We start from the raw sequence: 20709 nt of genomic DNA on the forward strand, positions 1-20709 counted from the left end.
CTTCCATCTCATTTTTGAGACCATCCTAATGAGGTGTCTCTTAATGCCTGGCTACTACTCAGGGAAGCCTGAAAACAAAATCCCCTGGGTGGAACAAAACTTTGGCTTTCTGTTGTGATGAGGATGCAGCCAGGAATACTTACAGCAGCAACAGCAAATGTAAACTAATTTTTATTGTAGTATCTTTAATTAAATATTACTTTAGGTAGTGTAAATATATAGCCCAAAGCTCCATATACTTGTTGAAAGGCTTTCCACTGTCTTTTCTTTTTCAGTTAACTCCTATTCTATAGTGCCCTGAATATTGAGAAACTAATACAAAGATAATGCTCTAAAAATAGAAATATAATAAAATTTCAATAATCAAACCTTTATTATTTGGGCTAGTTATTATGGCTTAGGAGAATCATTTTTCCAGTTTATGATGTTTTCTTTCTTTCTCTCTCTCTCATCTATTTAACTTCTGAAGTAGATCTTAATAATCTGAGAGAACATATATATACATATATAGCCATATACAATCATTTGCATATATTAGTATGAATTTGTATTGTTCTTTTAAACAAATACGTGCAAGTAAAAAAAATGGAATAATAGTCAACAAATAAGAATCTAACTAAAAGCCTTTGTTTGTGTGCATATGTATGCTTTGCAATGTTTAGGTGAAATAAAATACTATGTATATACTCTGTGATTTTGAAAGTCAACCTGCTTTAAGCTGTCTCTAAAATAACTTTTATGTTCACTATTTTACTTTAAAATGTAAATATCAAACTTCAAATTTGTTGTGACTAATAGATGAATTCAATTACATCTCTTTGAGTGAAAAGAAATATTCATGATGCATTCCAAGATACAAAGTCATAACAGTACAGAAATGTGAGGATATTATTAGACAAATTTTTAAACTTCAGGAAGGGTAGTCTCAAGGAAGATAGTTGCTAAATGTTGATGAATTACAGGTTGCTCACTGCATTAATTCCCTACAGCAGCCATAAAATATTACCTCAAAATAAGTAGCTTAAACAAACACAAATTTATTCTCTCACTGTTTTGGAGACTAGAAGTCTGAAGTTAAAATGTTAGTAGTACTATGCTCCCTATGAAGGCTTCAGGAGAGAATCTTTCCTTGCCTGTTCCTAGTTGGTGGCCCCCTGGAATCTTAGATATTCCATGACTCATAGCTATGTCACTTCTACCTCTGCTTCCATCTTCACAGGGCCTTCTTCTCAGTGTGCCCTCCCTTTTTCCTATAAGGACATCAGTCATTGGATTTAGAAGTCATCTAATCCAGTATCACCTCACCTTAACTTGATTACATCTGCACAGACTCTATTTTCAAATAAAGTCACATTCACAGGTACCAGGAATTAGAACTTGAACATATCTTTTGGGGAGATACAATTCAACCTACTACACTAACTAATATCTAGAGTTCTAAAAGAAAGCAAACTTAGAATTGCCTGTGCCCCAGTATCAGCGGCTTAGGGCTGCATCAGTGAGAAAAAAAAGTCTTCTGCAATTATTCAGAAGCCAATTTTAAGAAGGAAAGGAAGTTGAATCTTCTCCTTGCTACATCCAAACTTTTAAACATCCAAAGGAGGTTTTGTCTCTCTAGAACTCAGTTCAGCCCAGGTAATGGGAGATGCAAGAGGCAAGAGATGTGGGGATATATGTATATGTATAACTGATTCACTTTGTTATAAAGCAGAAACTAACACACCATTATAAAGCAATTATACTCCAATAAAAATGTTAAAAAAATAAAATAAAATAAAAGTGAGCTTTTGTGGAATGGGCTGGCATATTTCAGACTGGATTAGAAATAAACCAATCAGCTGTGGCAAAAGCAGAAGGAGGGCTCAAAGGAATGCTGTCAGGAAATGTAATTTTTAAAAAAAACTATTTCTAGTAAGATATGTATAAAATACTTTTCAAATCTATCAGAAAATAATTACTTTATATTCAGGAGAATAGATAACTGGGGGAGAATATCCTGCCTCGGTTAAGCAGAATGATCCTTTATGAATACCTGTTTGACACCAGAAATTTCATTATTTGACTAATGATTAAATTCTGTCCTTTCAACTTAACTGATAGCACTATCATAGAAGAAATGAGACAATCGATGATGTGGAAACACACACACTCTGATAGTTGGCAAACACTAATCTTGAGGATGTTTCTTCTTCCAAAATAAGTATTTCATTAAAATATATGGATACATTATATAAAATATGTCAAGTAGGGCTTCCCTGGTGGCGCAGTGGTTGAGAGTCCACCTGCCGATGCAGGGGACACGGGTTCGTGCTCCGATCCGGGAAGATCCCGCATGCCGCGGAGCGGCTGGGCCCGTGAGCCATGGCTGCTGAACCTGTGCATCCGGAGCCTGTGCTCTGCAACAGGAGAGGCCACAACAGTGAGAGGCCCGCGTACCGGAAAAAAAAAAAAAAAAAATGTCAAGTAGAAGAAGATCACTGCTCTAAAAATTCAGGAAAAAAGGGTACAATACAAAGTTGGCAGATGTGGAGTTTAATGCATAATCACATGAGTTTTAGAATCAGAGAAACCGCCATTTATATCTCGGCTTTAGCATTTAGCAAGTGTATAACTTTGGACAAGAAATTACTTTGTCATTATAAGCCTCACTTTTGTCATATATACAACTTGAATAATAATACAAATGTTATGGTGGTAGGAAAATAATATGTGTACATGTGTGTGTGTTTACACCAAACAGCCTAAAGCTTAGCCAAATGAAGGTTCAGCAGTTGTTATTTTTGCATTAATATTATATCCATGAGAAATATTTTCTAAAGGAAAGAGGAAGATTTTAATTTTGTCTCACATAGAAAATGCAGGACATGCAAGCTATGATGAAAATGAAGTGGATATATATGCAAGGAATGCAGACAAAATAAAAATTCAGACCTCAGATTAAATGTACAGCACAGATAGTCGGAGCAGAATTGTCAGTGCCAAAAGAAAAATTCATTACATGAAGGTCAAAAATAAATAATGCAGAGGAAGAGGTCACAGAGATAAAAATAATGCTAGGCATGAAGATAGCTGTAAGAGATCTCCATACTCCCATTTTACAAAGAAGAAAATTAAATTTAGAAATATTTTGTGACTTTCCCAAGGTCACCAACAATTGGTAGCTGAAGAAGCAGCTTCATAACCAAATACAATTGCAATATACTATGTCAACCTATAATATCTCATTGAGTATTTAGTATTTCTGAACAGTAACCGTTAAACATTAAAATTTAACTAAACATTATATTTAAGATTAAAGCATTTCAGATATTAAACAGCATTTATTTCAAAATACTTACACAGTATTTCAATTCTTTATTTTATTAGTGTCTAAGTCAGTTTCCCTATTGTTATCTCCTTAGCTATAGTATTAAAGGAAGTGCTACAAACCATTCTTATCAGTTCATTTTCATAATTTTTTTGTTTCTTGATATATTTATATATGACTATGGTATCAGCTAGGACAACAAAATATTATTAAAATATGGTCATTTTGAAATCAGATTAGACCTTTGATCATGCATTTAAAAGCCTTCACATACACAAATGTCTCTTTCCTATGCTTTTCTCCATTTAGAAGACAGGAATATAGTTGGGAAATGGTCTAAAACTAATATAGGATACTGCTAGTTCATATGCATACAGTAATCTTTTGGCATCTAAGATTACTATGGGGAAAATTTTACTATATTGATTAGAAAGCTATTAGTAATGTTTGATGAAGTATTGCTCGCTTATTGAAAAGTAATTGAAAATATAAATGTGAAGTTTCTGATGAAATGAATAATGTTTTACATACTGCATTTTTAAACTAAAATTAATCTCTCAGTTCTAAGCAGAGTTTTCCAGAGATCATTCTTTCTGTCTTCTTACATAAAAAAACATTTACACAAATGTCTTTGGACTTGGGTGCTTTTGCATGGTAAACCACTAAAGAAAATGATTTGGCAGAAATTTAGCCACTTGTTTCCCCAAAGGAAAAGGAATATTCATTAATTTATCATTCAACACATGCATTGAATTTTTGGCAAGCACTATTCTAAGAACTGAATTATAGGGAGAATTACATTATTACATTACATTATTATTCTAAGAACTGAATTATAGGGAGAATTACAGCAGACAAGATCTCTCTCTCCTTTTTTTATTGAACAGTAAACCAATAATTAGATAACATAATTTAAGTTACTGGAAGTTCAGTAAGAAAATAAATAATGTTATACAGTAAGTATCTGGGGCCTATGATTCCTTAGCTTGGTCTGAAAAGGCACTTTTTAAGGCAGTCTATGACCTAAAGCCTAAATAATGAGGTAAAGTCAGTTATGTGACCAATTAGAGCCAGAGTTCTCAAGCCCAGGAATGGCCTTGAAGAAGGCAGGAGCTTGGTCAGAGTGACGTGGACAGTGCCATGAGTAAGGGGAGAGCTGTGGGACCTTGGTTCACAAAGGCCACAGGAGCCAGACTGCACAGGCCTTTAGGGACCTGATAAAAATTTAGATTTATATTTTAAGTATGCAGGGAAGATAGCGGAAGATGTTAAGATAGAGGATAACATGATGTGCTTTACTATTTTTAATAAAGTTACTTTTAGGATGGTTTTCAGTACTTCAGCTGAGGGACAATGGTTTGGACTAAGGAATTATTTGTGAAGATGGACAGAAGTGGTTGACCTCAGAATATATTTTGGCAAGACAGACAATAAGACTTGCTAGAGTCTAGATGTCAAGAGAGGAACAAAGTGGATTCAAGAATGGTTCCCTGGGTTTATCTTGTGCATCTAGGAGCACAGGAGTTGTGAGTGGCTTTACTGAGTTGGGGAGAATGGGGAAAGAAGAGGTTTACTGGGGATGAGGTGTGAGAAGGTATCTAGAAATCTGTTTCTGCCATTTAAATGTCTTGCCATCTATTAGATGTTTAAGTCCACTTAGGCCAATTCTTTGTAAGTATGAAAATGATGAATCACAACTAAAAAAATAGAAGTGTCAAACTCTAATTAATAGCAAAGACTCTTTGATTATTACAGCTCTAACTCCCAGTAATTGACTATTTAACAACGGTCAAATTGGCCTCAACAAAATTAGTCTATTTAACAGCAGTTCATTAATTATGACATCCCTATATACTGTACATTTTAAATACTATTGTAATATTCCTAAAACATTAAAATAATTCATAAAACATTAATCTACCCTATGTGGAACCTTAAAAATATTGATATGAAACCTTAAAATATTGATATTGTTATACAGATGTGACCTCCTTTGTTTTAAATAAATCAATAAGAACACCAAGCTGCCAGTCACATAAGACATATTATATTATATATAATTAAGAACCAGATAAATGTTATTTTATACTAATTTATATTTTTCCAGATATTTTTATTCCTTAAAATCCCTAAGAAATAAAGGCTAGTATTATTCTCATTCTTAAAGTGATACTGATCTGTGGTGTTGACAAGTGCTGTTTTGTAGCCTGTAAATAAAGAGCGAAGACTTCCTGATTTCAGCAGGGTGTAGGCCTGTCTAGGCAGCTAGCCTTCCCATGGATCTTCTTCTCTACATAAACACGTGTGCTTTAAATTTAATACTTCAATTTTCTAAGAATGTTTAGGCTATGCTCAAAAGGAGTCTGAATAAATCATCTTAGATGAGTTATTCAACTACACAAACAACTCTAACACCTTATATTTTTAATATCAAAAATATTTGATATCTAATTTTTTTAAATATCAAAATAATTAATATCAAATCGTTTATATAAATTAATTGATATTTATATTTATTTTTCATTTATTGCATGTTGGCTCGGTTTTATTTCATGTTTTCTTTATCACGGGGCCCAGGCTAAAAAAGGAGCTGCCTTTATTTGGCATATTTTGAGCTGGGAAAGAAAGGAAAAACAATGGTAGAACCAAGCAATGACTTTTAAATTTCTCAAGAGTGACATAAATTGCTTCCACGTATATATCCTTGGCCAAAGCATATAATGTGGAAATGTAAGACTTCACTGGGGCATGTAGCATAATTCTACTTCAGGAAATGGTAAGGAAACTTGAGAAGAAAATATAATCAACCAGTATCTATGATCCAATTCTCTTCCTTAAGTTTGAAAAGATACTTACCCTCTCCTAAGGGTGAAAACCCAACCGTCTAATCCAATAACAACATCAGTCCCAAAGTCCAGAATTGTATGATAGTATCTATTTCTATCTAGTTATGCCTGGCTGCTTTTGATATTGAGACCTATGAACAATAGCAAGAAGCAATCCAAACAACCAACATACAACAAAAAATACAACAACAAGAAAACAAATTATCTGCTCTCTGCTCCTTAATAAAACATGAAATACACAATGATGGAACAGGGACAAGACAAATGCAATAAACATTCCCATTAAAAAGGGAAAGAATGGAAAGCTTAGAGCAGTAATCAGTCAATTGCAATTCTGAAATTTCTCTGGGCAAATATGAGTCTCAACTCTGGAGCTTTGCCAGGCCCCAGTTTTGCTTCCTGGGAAATTTCACCTAGCCTGTTCTTTGCCATGACTTTTGGCTGTGCTATCCAATAAGTCTTTCATTTCCTATTATCCTCCTTGGCCATATATAAATAATTAAATGGGAAATATTTCGGTATTCCAAAGGGCTTCCTACTTGAGGGGGGTTGGAAACCAAAAATTATATTGAATTTCAGACAATTGCGATCGCTTTTAATCCAGGTCGGTAGTCCTTTTGGCCATACACCTCTCTCAAAACCTTCATAACCTGTAAAAAAAAAATTATTTGCTTTCAATAAATTTGACATGCCTATAGCAATAACCATACTGTTATTAAATTTAGCTTAATTACATCTATAGTCAGTTTAATCAGACTTTGTTTGAGAGCTGCATTTATTGTGTTTTCTTTGAGCCATTTAATCCAATAAAGGCGCAGACATAAAGGATGGACTTGAGGACATGGGGAGGGGGAAGGGTAAACTGGGACGAAATGAGCGAGTGGCATGGACATATATATACTACCAAATGTAAAATAGATAGCTAGTGGGAAGCAGCCACGTAGCACAGGGAGATCAGCTCGGTGCTTTGTGACCACCTAGAGGTGTGGGATAGGGAGGGTGGGAGGAAGACACAAGAGGGAGGAGATATGAAGATATATATATATGTATAGCTGATTCACTTTGTTATAAAGCAGAAACTAACACACCATTGTAAAGCAATTATAGTCCAATAAAGATGTAAAAAAAAAAGTACTTAAATGCCATCTTAATCAGAATTTTTTTCTGGGGGTTTTGGGCCACATCCTTGATTTTGTTTTTGGCCATGATGCTGCACTTGAATTATCCTTGCCACTTAGGGGCTTTCGGTTTTTGGTTAACAATGATACTAATTTCATCTTCAAGTTCTGCAAGTCTTGGAATTTCTGGGCTTTATTTTTTTACATTTCTTCTTGCATCTGGCCTATTATTTTCTAAATTCATTGGTTTCTTTAAGTATTTTGTCTAGGAGAGCCAAGAGCAACAATGTCAACTACTAACATTGTTTTCCCTTATTTCCACCTAAAACCGCAAGTTTATTAGATACACGTTTTTTCTTTATATGTTATCACAGGCACCATTTACCAAGCATGCTGCCACTGCACAGCAGCATGGAATGCCATCTCTAACATCCAGTTACAATGCCTCTAACATGAGATGCTGCCTCTTCCCAGGTCAAAGTCACATATCATAGATTTTCTCACATTGGAAGCACCCTACTTCTAATTACTTATTTCTCTATCAGTCAACATGTGATAGTTTTTTAAAAATCTTTGTGGGCTAACACAAAAAATGTTTATTTCTGTCTTATTTTACATGTTCATTGATGATTTCTTTGAATCTGCTCCACATGTCCTTCAGTATAGGACCCTACTGGAAGAATATGCTATCTGAGACATGCCTAAACTTTTTGCAGAGGGAAACATATGAGCCATGGTAGAATCATAGGAGGGATCTCTTAAAATTTCTGCCGAAAGGTGATGAATACCATTTGCTCAAATTTTATCAAAGCAAATCATATCACCAAGCACGACAGCAGTGGAAAGTAAAGTTTAATCCTCCTTCTGGGTGAGACACCACAAGTCACATGGTAAAGTCAGATGTCAATGGAGCAGGTGAATATGAAGCTCCTAAAAAAGGAAAATAGAAACTTGGGAACCATAGTACAACTTACCAAAGTCCCAATACTAAATTCTAGTAGAAAAAAATTTCAAGCCAGAACAAGAGAAAAATATGAGAAAAAAACCAGCATTTCTATCTTCAATTTGGACAATATTTGGAGAACTATTATCTCCAAAATAAATTCATATAGAATAAACATCGATATAGTTAAAATAAAATCTCATCTGAAATCTTATCTGATTTTTATTTATCTTTAATTAAGCAGACTTGCCCTTAAAATTCAAAAAAAAAATCTAAGTACCCATAAACCTGTAAAATAAATGCCAAATCAAATGTAAATATCACCGCAGTACTTTATTAAACAACAGGTATTTTTGTAAATATATATATATAATGTATTTTGCATTTATAATGTGTGATATTTATAATCTGAATCAAATTTGAATTATATTTTTAATTCATAACAATTGGTTTTAATTTTAAAATAGAAAACATAATATTTCAAATACATCTACAATGTGAAAGAGTCCAGGCTAGCCTACGAGATGATGAGAACCAAGTCTCTGTTGTCCCAGCCAAAATCCAGCAAATACAAAACATGTGAATGAGGCCATCCAGTGCAAGCCAGTCTCTAGATAACCTGCCTACTGTAGGGAGCCCATGAGTGAACCTAGCTGGAATCAGCTGAGCTTGACCAAGAGGAGAAACACCACACAGATCATGAACTAAAATAACATTTAAGCCAATACGTTTGAGGATCTTTTGTCATGCAGCAAAATTACCTGGCACTATGTTGTAAGATATTTTAATAGAAGTCAGTCAATTAATAGTTTTCATGTAATTTTCAAAAATATGTAAGAGTCTCTTCTTGCTGCCTTGCTGTGGAGTAGCATAGGCAACATCCAAATGGATTCATGTCTTTCTTTGTCTTATAGACAAAGAAAGATAGAGTACAGTATACTGAATCAATATACAAGTGTTCTTAAGTAATTTTGTTTGATGGTGCATCTGGGTTATGAGTAATTTTTCCCTTAATAATTAAAGGAGTATTTTAAAATATTATTTACAAATATTTTGGGATAAAATGGAGATTAAAGTTCCCCCTCTATCATTTTAGGAAATGAAAGAGGAAAATATAGTTTCACATGAAGTTTTCTATGGTTATAAAACACTGAGAGATAAAGAAAGGAGAGAGAGAAGGGAAAGAGAAGGAGTCAAGTTATATCACACAAGAAGGCACTGATGCTTTGTATATCAATATGCCTTTCAAAACTTCATCGATTTAACATTAATTAACCTAGTTCTTTTATTTTACCTTTAATTATCTTAACATCCTCTACCATATGCAAAACATAGAGAAATTAAAACACAGGTGACCAGTTGAAAAGAAACATATAATCAGCAAGAAATGGCTATGTTTTGGCAAGATTGCATTTTCAAATATATTCTAATGTGCTTGAGCCCTATAGCAGACAAGAAGGATTGAAGTTAGCTTGTGCTTTAAATTACTTTAAGGTTATCTAGGACATTCTTTGAAGGCAACCTAATAGGACACCAAGTGTTTTGTTAGATCTGCAATAAGCAGTTTTATTTTACATCAAACAGAGGTGAGTTTAATAGTTTGACCTAATTTCTTATGAACAGAGCTCTTTGTATAAAAGACTTGAGATTTTGCTCCAGTATACTCAAGGACATTAGGAAAATAGCTCTCTGTTATGGTTTTCCTTTCAGGTTTAAGAATTGAACTAGCCTAAATGACCTGTTCTTCATAAAATGCCCTTTTAATTTGCTGATTTTGCTCCCAAGACATACAAGTCTGCTGATGTACTGATCACTAAGTTCTGTTGGGATAATTATTTCAGAATAATTTTCCTGAGTTGCAAGGCAGGTCAAAAGGGAAACATACTTTAGTGCCTAAAGGAAGGGCACTGATAAATGTTTTCAAATTAATGATGTAGGCAGAATTTAAAAGTTTGGATAACTCCAAATAGTTGCTATGTTAAAATCATTGCTTACTTCTAAATAAATACTTTATTCTGAGCCCCTGAAGGAAATGATCTCAAAAGCATTTAGGATAAAATGTTTTATAAACCAACTTATGTGTAAAAATTGGTGCCAGAGAAAGGTACTTTATCAGTGTGAGAAATCAGAGTTTGGGTTGGATGTGTTCAATCTTAACATATTTTAATAATATTTCTCCTTTCCTGTCAAATGTAATGTAGTTCATAGACATAAGTATTTTATCAAAATAGTAAGATTTAAAGGAGGCTGAATTTCACCATTCTGTCTACAGTTTTGTCTGCAGAGAGATTGAGAGATTTGGTTATTAAAACCCATCACATTCAGAATTTCTATATGTCTTACAGAAAAAGACACAAGAGTTAGCTGTCAGATCTGTCCCATCTTAATGGAATAAGATGCAAGATTTAAATTATTTCTGAAAATAAATAAATACACTTTTGCACACATATGTCATATGATCTTATGCAAATAATCTAGCAATTTTCAGGCCCACTGAATTCAAGTTAAAAGAAAGAGTCTGGACTACTCCATGCCTCTTGTTTTACTACAGTTATTTAGTCTTAACGATACCAAAAAGATAAGAACATATATTCATAGAGATTAAATAAATACTGGAGTATGTATAGAAATGGCCTACATTTAATGAATAATAGTTTTCAGATACCTCTCTAGCCTTCCAAAAAGTCACATATGCTAATAGTCTTGTTCAGATTAAATGATTCATTCAATAATTTGAATTCTTTTTTAAAAGTTCATATATGCTGTCCCCAAACTTTTCATATCAGTAGGGTTTGGCAATTTACTTTTTCTGTAAATGGTCATATGGTAAATATGTCCTGTTTCATGGGGCATACAGTTTCTATAGCAAGTTGGCTGTTGTAGCCCAAAAATATGCACAGAAAATACATTAAAACAACAAAAAAAGGAAATTTGTGTAACTGTTCCAATAAAACTTTATTTACAAAAACAAGCAGCTTGGCCCAGTTTTGCCAATCCCTATTAATGAACATGAGTATCCTGAGAGGCATTAGTTGGATGGTGAAATTTTTCTGTTTTCAAAGAAACCTGGATAGTTCAGCAAACTAAACCCTTTCTTTGAGTTCTATCACTTATTAGCATATCAAAAGTTCTGAGATTAGTTTTAAGGAATCTCTTGAAATTTCTTTAGCACAGAATTTTGTAATGTTATCAATTACTTAACCCTTTTAAAAATTGGACTTTTCAGCTATTACTGAAATATACAAATGAGGTCAATAATTCATGTTATCAAATCAGCAATCATTGATTATACAACTTTAATTGTAATTTTAAAACTATATATTAACTAGAATTCTTATAGAAATCCATCTCAAAACACCTGGGGCAAAAGAAAGGAGAAATTTCTTGAATTATATAATTAAAAATTTTCTTCCTGACTATATGTTTGTACCAAAGTGAAGGAAGAGCTCTGACTAGCAGAACCTAAGACATACATCTTTCCCTAGTGTGGATCAAGGGTGGTGACATCACAGGGACTACAAGGATTGAGTTTCCCCATAGGAAAGACATATTTCTCCAAGAGTAAGAGGGTTAACTAAAGTTATAGTTACTTCATTCCATTCTAAACTCATTTTATATCATCCCAGCAATTTTTCAATAATAATTAATGCTCATCATGTGCTATAATAACTAAGATTAAACTTCTTTCCAAAGGAGTTATATGAAAACCAAAACTTTTTATAAATTTATTTAAGTCCTAAATATAATTGAGTTATTCTATGCTTTCCAAATATACCTGACTGTTAATTCTCCCACAACTTTGTGTTAACAGACACTTTGCTCCTTCTTTTAATAGAAAACCTATAGTTTTTCATTGTAAAAGTAAAATGAATATACTGTATAGACTGAGTCATAAGTAGCAATATTAGGTGAACTAAATGGCTAGGAAATAATTATTTAAAAGGTGGGTTGAGGAGAATTAATTTTATCAAATGGCTTTCAGATATTATTATACAATTTGGTTTAGTTTACATTGGTAATTGAAAACATTCCTAATAATTTTATTATTGTCTTCCTAAAATTAACTTGGTTGTGAATTATCCTTTAAATTATCATTTTTACCAATGAATTAATGGGGTATTTGCCAGTTAATTTTAGAGGATATGGGCATAAGCATATATTTTCCAATAATGGACACATATAACACAATGAAGAGGTGGACTGAGAGTTATTAAATAATCAAGAAATTATTAATAAACAATTGATAGTAATGCAAAGTCTGAAAACATGGGAAATATTAACTTTAAACAAATTTTGATATGCTTTTAAAGTTTAATCAGTTTAATTATGCAAATCAGTCCTTATTTTTATAGCTTCTTCCATATAATTTTTAGAACCAATACCTTACCTATGATAACTTTCAATTTACTGTTAGTTTTTAATAGAGCAAAAGTTAAAGGTAGTTGTTATGCAGAAAAATAATTAAAACTTACGATTTAAATGGACTAAAAGAGACTTCTCAGAGCAAGATGATGTTATACATAATTACATAAACGAAATTAAATAGCATATAGGCCCTGAATTTGTAGCAGACACAAATTACTACAAAGAGAAACTATGAATTTCAATTCGTGCTATCCTTCAAAATCTCCTAGGTAAAGTTTACAGGCTAAAAAAAGTTGTTAATGTGATTAAATATGCCAGAATGTTCAGTAATGAGGCCAGAGATCAAAACTAATCATATGAATTATGAACAGGGAAGAACCTGGAGAACTATGATGATATTGGATATAAAAAATTAAAACTAAAATTACATGAACTGTGGTTTCAAGAATCAAGAAAAATAAGATGAGAAAAGTTTTTAAAAACATATGTAGTCTATCTCCAGCTATTAATATATTTAATTCTTTCTTATTTATTTTATTCATTTAACTAACTCATTGTTATTGGACACTACTATATGTACCTAAAATAACTAAAACACTTAATGAGCCAAATCTTGTAGATAGAAGCTTGAACCAGAAGTTCAAGAAACTCAAGTGACTTAATTTTATTTTGGGTGTGATAATGCTATAGTGGTTATTTTTTGTGAAATCCTTATCTTTTAGAGATACATATTGGAAATTTTAAGGAGTAAATTATATGATCTCTTGATGCTTGCTCCAAAATGATATGGGGTAGGTGAGGGTTGGGTGGGGGTAGAGGTGAAGCACAATTGACTATGAGTTGTTAATCGTTGAAGCTGGGTTAGGTGTATGTGGATTATTACACCATATGCTTATGCACCTGTTTAAAATTGTCCATAATAAAAAGTTAAATGAAATAAAACCTACAAAGTGAAAGAAAAAAAAGAAATATTTTCATCTCCATATATAATTGATTTCCACACTGGTCATGACTGGAAGTTCCTAACTTGCTGATCAGACTTAGGTTGATTTTCATTTCCGTTTTTTAATTAAATCTTGCAATTTCATAACATTTTCATAAATTTTGAAAATTCAAAAATTACACTTTTATCTTCAGAAGTTAGTAAAGTCTCATATTTTTAATGAAAAGAAAAGAAAAAGAAACTCAAGTGAGCTGTTTTTTAACTCAACCCAATTTTTTCCTAAAAAAATGTGTAAAAATTGTATTAGCTTTCTTACTATATCTTTCCTATGCTAATGTTTTTTAGGAACTCCTCCAAGACCATCTCAAGTCTTCAAGCACCTTGTAAGCAAATCTCACATTTTACCTCATTAATCAGGTAATTTTTCCTGAGTTTGCTTCTCCTTTTCCTTCTTAAATAATTTTTCGAGTATCTTTTATATCAATTACTTGTAGCTAGATTACTTTATATTAATAACTCCTATAAACTGCATAATATAAAGGAAGTGATAGTATTTGCCGGAGCTCTCTGAATGCTATACAGTCACATTTTATAAAATACTGAGCTGTCTATGATTTTCATCTGAAGACATCATTGGAAAGAGGAGCTAACTGAATAGACAATGCTTTTTTGCCAAACCCAAAACATCTGATTTAATATGGAATGTCTTCTCTAAATAATATTAGTAGAGGGGAATGTAGGCCACTGCCAGGAATTGTAATACAATAATAGTATTTACTGAGAAAATACTCTGTCCTATTTTTCACACACACAGTTACATTTAATGCCCCAAATAACTAAGCAAACTGATTTTATTATGCTAATTTTCCACATGTGAAATGTGAGGCTAAGAAAGTTTGAGAAACTTGACTTACAGAAAGGAAGCCTGTTCATACATTTAACTATCACAAACTAAAGAAGCATAAAAATATTGGTGATAAATTTAACTCTTGTATTCACTGTAATATTTACCTCCTAATTATATACATTACATAAATTACTATCAAAGATTTCTTCTAATGGTTGTGTTTATCCTAGATGCAGAATTAGGTTAATCCTATTTTCCTCTATACAGCCCTCTGTTATTTTAAAGAGTGAATAGATGACTTAACTTAAAATTTATTATCTATGATCCACATTCAGGAACCTACTTCTCAAACAACTATGAAATTACTTGTTTCTTATATTTCCCATATTCTCTTCCCTCTACCCTGAACCTAGTACCTCCCCAGATGTTTTTCTGTTAGTTAGTTTCATCATTTCCCTCCTACTTAAATTTTTCAACTTTTATTACACATATATGTATGTTCAAATGATACATGATTTAGTTTTGATTGAACATTCTATAATATATTACATTCTTTCTTCTCTACTTCCTTTTTGGCAACTCAGTTTTAAGTTACTAGAATTCATATTGTTGTGTAACTACCCCTAACTTTATGCCATTATGTGAATAGACCACAAATTATGTGTACAATTTTCCTATCAATGGGCATTTGAATTATCTTCAGGTTATTATTTCTATTATAATAATTATTATTATTATAACTACTATTTCTGCTGTAACCATTACTAACAGAACAATAGTATAAATATCATTTTCCTTTTCTTTTGGTTCAAATATGCTAGAATTTATCTTGATTATTCCAAGAAGTGCAATTGTTGAGTAGTAGGGAATGTGACTGGTCAACTTAAAAAAAAGTAAAGCTAATTCATTTTCTAAAGCATTCTATACTCCCCACCCCTTCAAAATGAACAAATAGCCCTATTGATCCATATATTCTCCAACATTGGTGTTATCAGAGTTCTTAATTGCTTCCAGTAGAATGCGTAAAAAATGCGATTTTAAAAGAAATTTCGATGCACATGTCCCTTATCACTAATGAGGTTTAGCTTCTCTTCAAATCTTTTTAGCAACTGGTGGTTCCTCTTCTGTGAACTAACTTTTTAGGATTTTTGTCTATTTTTCATTTGTATTATTTATCTTTTGTATTATTGATTTATAAGAGTTTGTGATTCTTAATATCAATTACTGACATGTTCTGTCAGTTTGAATACATAAAATGTAAATATCAATATGAAATAAAGTATATAAGAGGAATATGGAATTTGTGTGTGTGTGTGTGTGTGTGTGTGTGTGTGTGTGTGTGTGTGAGATAGTTGGGAGGCTAAGGCTAAATAGATCATTCTGTTTGCATCACTTTCTCCGCAACTGTTAGTACTGAACGCAAATATCTAAACATTTAGGTAAACATGTGTTCTTACGGTGAGTCTCAATTTAAAATTTATCCTCAATCTAAAATTACTTACTGCTAGTAGTAAAATAAAAAATATTTGCTCGCTACTCTTTTGATCAACATAATACTTCAGAATTAGAGGAATTTTAATATCATATTACAGTAGGCCACTACCTTCCTATGTTTTTATCAACTGCCATTTGGAAACAATGTTGCCTTCATTTCTATGAGACATCAAGTAGGTTTACTGGGTAATGTCCTAGCCATGCATATCACTTCAATTTTGCATGGGTTAGCAAACAGCATTTTCCTAAACTTTAGAATATAGCTACATCATATTCATATTTTTATTGTCTGGTTAATATAATACGAATTGTTCACCTTTCAAAATGTTTTATGAGTCTCTAAGCCTTTGACCTTTTTATTACATTTTTATTATCACACCATCTAGCTAAATTATATTTCCGTTGCCCTGCTGTCGATGATCTTCCTCACTCTGGTCATAAATCTTTCCCTGTTGAATTCTTCCTGTTACTGCTAACCTAGCATTGGAATTGATTCATAGATATTCATTTTCTCCTGAGCACTTATCAATACTTTCCAGGTTCTCAGTCCTTTAATGAATTAAGATTTCCTTAAAATTCTATTTCCTTTGGTGTCAAAATGATGATCAATTATCTGGTTCACTTTTCCCTTTCAATTTCTGAATTTAAGGATTTTAGTATTTCTCTTTCTGATATTTCAATCAAAGACTGAAATCATTCCATTTTAGAGTAATCCATTTTGGATATTGAAAAAGCGTAACTTGTCCAATTTTCTATGAAGAAGGATTATTTTTGCATTTGAGCAAATTCGTCTCTTGCTTTACCTCATCCGCTTAATACCTTGCCTTGCTGCAATTGCTAGTCACTTCCGCCCCCCACCCAATATACTGCCTACAGAAATGCTGAAATTCTGTTTTGTTTTCTTTTCTCAGGTTCCTTAGTTTTACCACAATCATAATTGTTTCATTAGGGAAAAAACATTTTGGAATATTCAATTTACATGTTATACACTCTATTTTCTCTAGTTTTATAGAAACAGTATGTGTAATATTTGGGAGAAGGGGGCATTGTTTTGCCTAGTTACAACAATCTGCAGCTTTCTAGTGGACATTTACCTCTTTATGGCTCAATGATTCTAGTTAAAATTGGTGTAAAACTATTTGATGGCCCTATATTTCATAATCCTTGAAAGTCTGGGCTCAACCCACCTTTCCAACATTCCCACTCCAGACATTTTCTTATACACTCTAGGATTTTCTCCTCCATGATTCTGGTTAGTTTATTTGTGCATTCCTAGAATTACCTGAGCTGTTCTTAAGATTGATAGGTATTTGTTATGAAACTTAATGCGTATATTTTTGTTAACTCAGCTGAATCTTTCGTTCCTTTTTGAAGATCTTGCCAATTATGCCGTGTAGTCCTACACTTGTCTCTTCTCTCTTTCTGATGGTATGGTTAGAGTCAGAAGTGTGAAATACACACGTGTGCCATACGTGTGAAATACACACATATCATAATCCAGGGTTTTTTTTAATGGATTGAAAGGAGGGAAACCTAGTCCTACGAGGAGCAAACAGTGTTACCTCCACTGTTCATTCTTTTCTTAATACTTTTAGGACTGTGTGAGTTGGCTGTTGAATAGAAGAGGGCTGACTGAATATTTAATATAAAATGTAAACCTATCATTCATTTCCTCTAGTTGTATTTCCTCATGACGTACAAGACAACTGAGAAATACATTTGACTTAGGAGGGCATTTTCAAAGGAGTATGAGGAAGATTTAGTGAGGTAAAATTTGGTGAAGGTCAAATTCTACACAACGTTGTGCAAATTGTATCCCAATTTGTTTTGATGGATTGCACTTGACAATTAATTAGAACATTGTGAATAAAAATTGAAAGGTAGATTTCATTAAAGAAAATATGGTTCAGCCCTAAAAGCTCTATGGCTTTAGAATAATAACATTGATTATGATAGTTTCCAGAAAGTTAACTCAAAAAATATCTCACAAAAGTTCAATGTAAACACATTTTATTTTAACTTCTATATGATAGCTTTTAGATTAAGTTTCAACTGAATACATATGTATATATATCCATATATCTATATATATATGAATGGATATGTATATTCATATGTGTATGATTTCAACCCAGATTCTCAGTTCTTTAGTTTCCTTACCTCCTATAGTATTTTCTTTTATTCTCCTTCCACATTCCACTCCCATAGTTATCTTAAATTTACTATCACTAATAACTACACCATCTCTAAAGATTTAACTTTAATTACTGCACCACTAGGCCACTACTCTTAAGTACTTTTACTCTAGAATCCCTCATTGCAATATTTTTTAAATCTTTTCAAGACTTCCAATCTATTAACATTACTACTTTTATAAAACAAACAAATAATAACAAATAGCATGATGACTTCTCTCATTTAAAATCTATAAATGCACAAACTGCAAATGAGCACTGAGGAGCAAGGGGTTAAAACTGTTGGCATGTATTGTGTTGCTTCCTTGGGAAGGTGGGGAAACTCCTTTGAGGCAAGGGAAGAAAAGAGAACATGCATCTAGGCTAATATCCTTGTCAACTGCACTTCCAGGAAAGTAAATCGAGGGTATTTATTAGAAGGAAGGACATATCTATAGGATGTTCCCTGCCTAAAGTATATCTTATACTAAATAAACCTGAGACATGGCTCACTGGATAAAGTCATGTAGCTATGCAATTGTCTATAATATAAAACAGATATGTTCCATTACGTAAATTCTGCCTGCTGTGTGAGGTGACATGCAGACCTCATTAGAGACTTCATTTATTATTCTGGGCCAGAGAGGGCATGTCTCGTACAGGAATATAGGACCAACATAGCTGTCCTCAACATCCTAGCTCTCTCACTAATTCTTCAGCCCTTCTTAACTGACTAATTACTTGAAATTATTAGCAAATCTTGATCTCTGATTCATGTAATTCTGGTTATGTGTCCTCTGATTTGGCTCATACACTTAATGTTTTACAGGAATCTTCCTTCACGTTAGTGAGTATGTTTACTTCTGTACTTTCCAAAACAACCATTTTGCGTCCTCTCTTCCCTCTTTAAACGTCTAACCCACCAAAGGAAGCTTAAGGCTTTACTCTACACTAGTTTTAGAACAGGGATGTAATCAAGTGAGAATTCCATAATCCTCCATATTCAAATTTACCAACCCGCCGGCAGCAGCAATTAAACCTTCTCCTTTTCCTCTTCCTAAAATGAAGAACACATTTCTGCATTTGTCTAAGCCTAACTCCTCTTTGTGCCCTAGATTCAATATATTCTAATCACTTTAGCATTTTGCTCTGACAAGTTTTCTTTCTTTTCTACATCATCAAATTAACTCTTTCTACTTGTTCATTTTCATTACCTAACAACGTGGTCTATTATTTTCTTAAGGTGTTCTTACATTTTCTATATGACCTCTTCATTTGCTACTAACCAGGTTTCTGCTCTTGTTCTAGATGACCCACTGAAAGAGTTGTCCCAACCAGCTCCCTGTAATCCCCTACCCCGAAGTCTCCCCTTAATCCGGAGCAACCAGACCTCTTACCTCATCATTCCACATCAATCCCTGAAATCTGTGTTGCAAACTATCCTCTATGCTCTTGATGCTTTCCTGTTTAATAGCTTCTCATTGAAGTAATCTTTCACATGTCTTTGAAAAACTTGTTTCATTTGACTTCTGTGACAATACAATCTGTTTTCTGTCTAGACCAGGCTGTCCCTTTTTTATTTCTTTTACTGAATATATTTTCTGTTTAGTCTTATAATTTTGAGTACCCCAAGCCTTGTGCCTGTGCCTCCTTCTTTTCTGTGCTTTCTTCTCCAGATCCTTTCATTCAGTGCCGTCAACAAAATTCACATCATACATACAAAGATGATTTTGCTCCTAAGCTCTACACCTATATTTCAATTGCTGATTCATTTCCACTGGAATATCTGTTAAGATATTATACACTTAACTTGTCCAAGATCAAATTATTGTACTTGATTCCCAACTGGTTCCTCTCTCTTCCCAGTAATCCTTACCAGTACTAATCAACTGCTCAAGCTAGCATCTTTAATCTCTCTCTCTTATCAAGCCCTTTACTCTTGTAGTTCTCTCTGCTTTGAAATCTAACCACCTCCAACAACCCTAATTTCTTAACTCATATGTTAACGCTGTTGAGTGTTTCTCCTGTTAACTCTATTTTACTGTAAGCCTCCTTTCTCGTTACAATTTCTTAAATGATCTCATTTTGTTTTTTTTAGATAATTATCATTGTTGAAATTATCTTGTGTTTATTACCATGTTTATTTTCTCTCTCTCCTTACTAGAATATGTGAAGCATCAGAGAAGGGGCCTTGTCTGTTTTGTTCAGGGATATTATATAGCACATATCTAGCATATGAAAATCACTTACTTAGGAATGAATTGATACATTTCCAGAAAATCTAAGTTTGACTTACAGATCCACCAATCGGTAGGTTCATGACCTTTTAAGGTTACTTAAGCACTGTGAACTTGTTTCCTTATCTGTCAAAATAAAGGTATTAATACAGCTTTGCTGCTTACTTACAGAATGCACGATATAGTACCAAGCACAGTGTCTTATACCTAGGATTAACACACATATTTTCATTTCCTTCCCATTCTTCTTAGGCAAAGTGTACATAATGTAAACCACCTAGTTGAAATATGGATATGGGTAATTCAAATTATTAGCTTATATGTAGAGATCTTTTAACATACTAGGCACTATTCTAAGTGCTTTTCGCATATTAACACATATATTTTCATATAATAACCCTACAATATAAATCCTACTGTTATCCCCATTTTATA

At 32.9% G+C, this 20709-nt stretch overlaps 1 long non-coding RNA gene across 1 annotated transcript in view; it reads left to right on the forward strand.

The window, feature by feature from the left end:
- Positions 1 to 20709, forward strand: part of LOC307185963 — a 445156-nt gene that overhangs the window by 342994 nt on the left and 81453 nt on the right. Inside the window, exon 3 of the long non-coding RNA XR_013828218.1 lies at positions 13868 to 13939. This is a non-coding gene — a long non-coding RNA (uncharacterized lncRNA). The remainder of the gene's footprint in view (positions 1 to 13867; positions 13940 to 20709) is intronic.

This window comes from Stenella coeruleoalba (genome assembly GCF_951394435.1).
Source record: "Stenella coeruleoalba genome assembly, chromosome: 4".
In the NCBI taxonomy this organism is placed as follows: domain Eukaryota; kingdom Metazoa; phylum Chordata; class Mammalia; order Artiodactyla; family Delphinidae; genus Stenella; species Stenella coeruleoalba.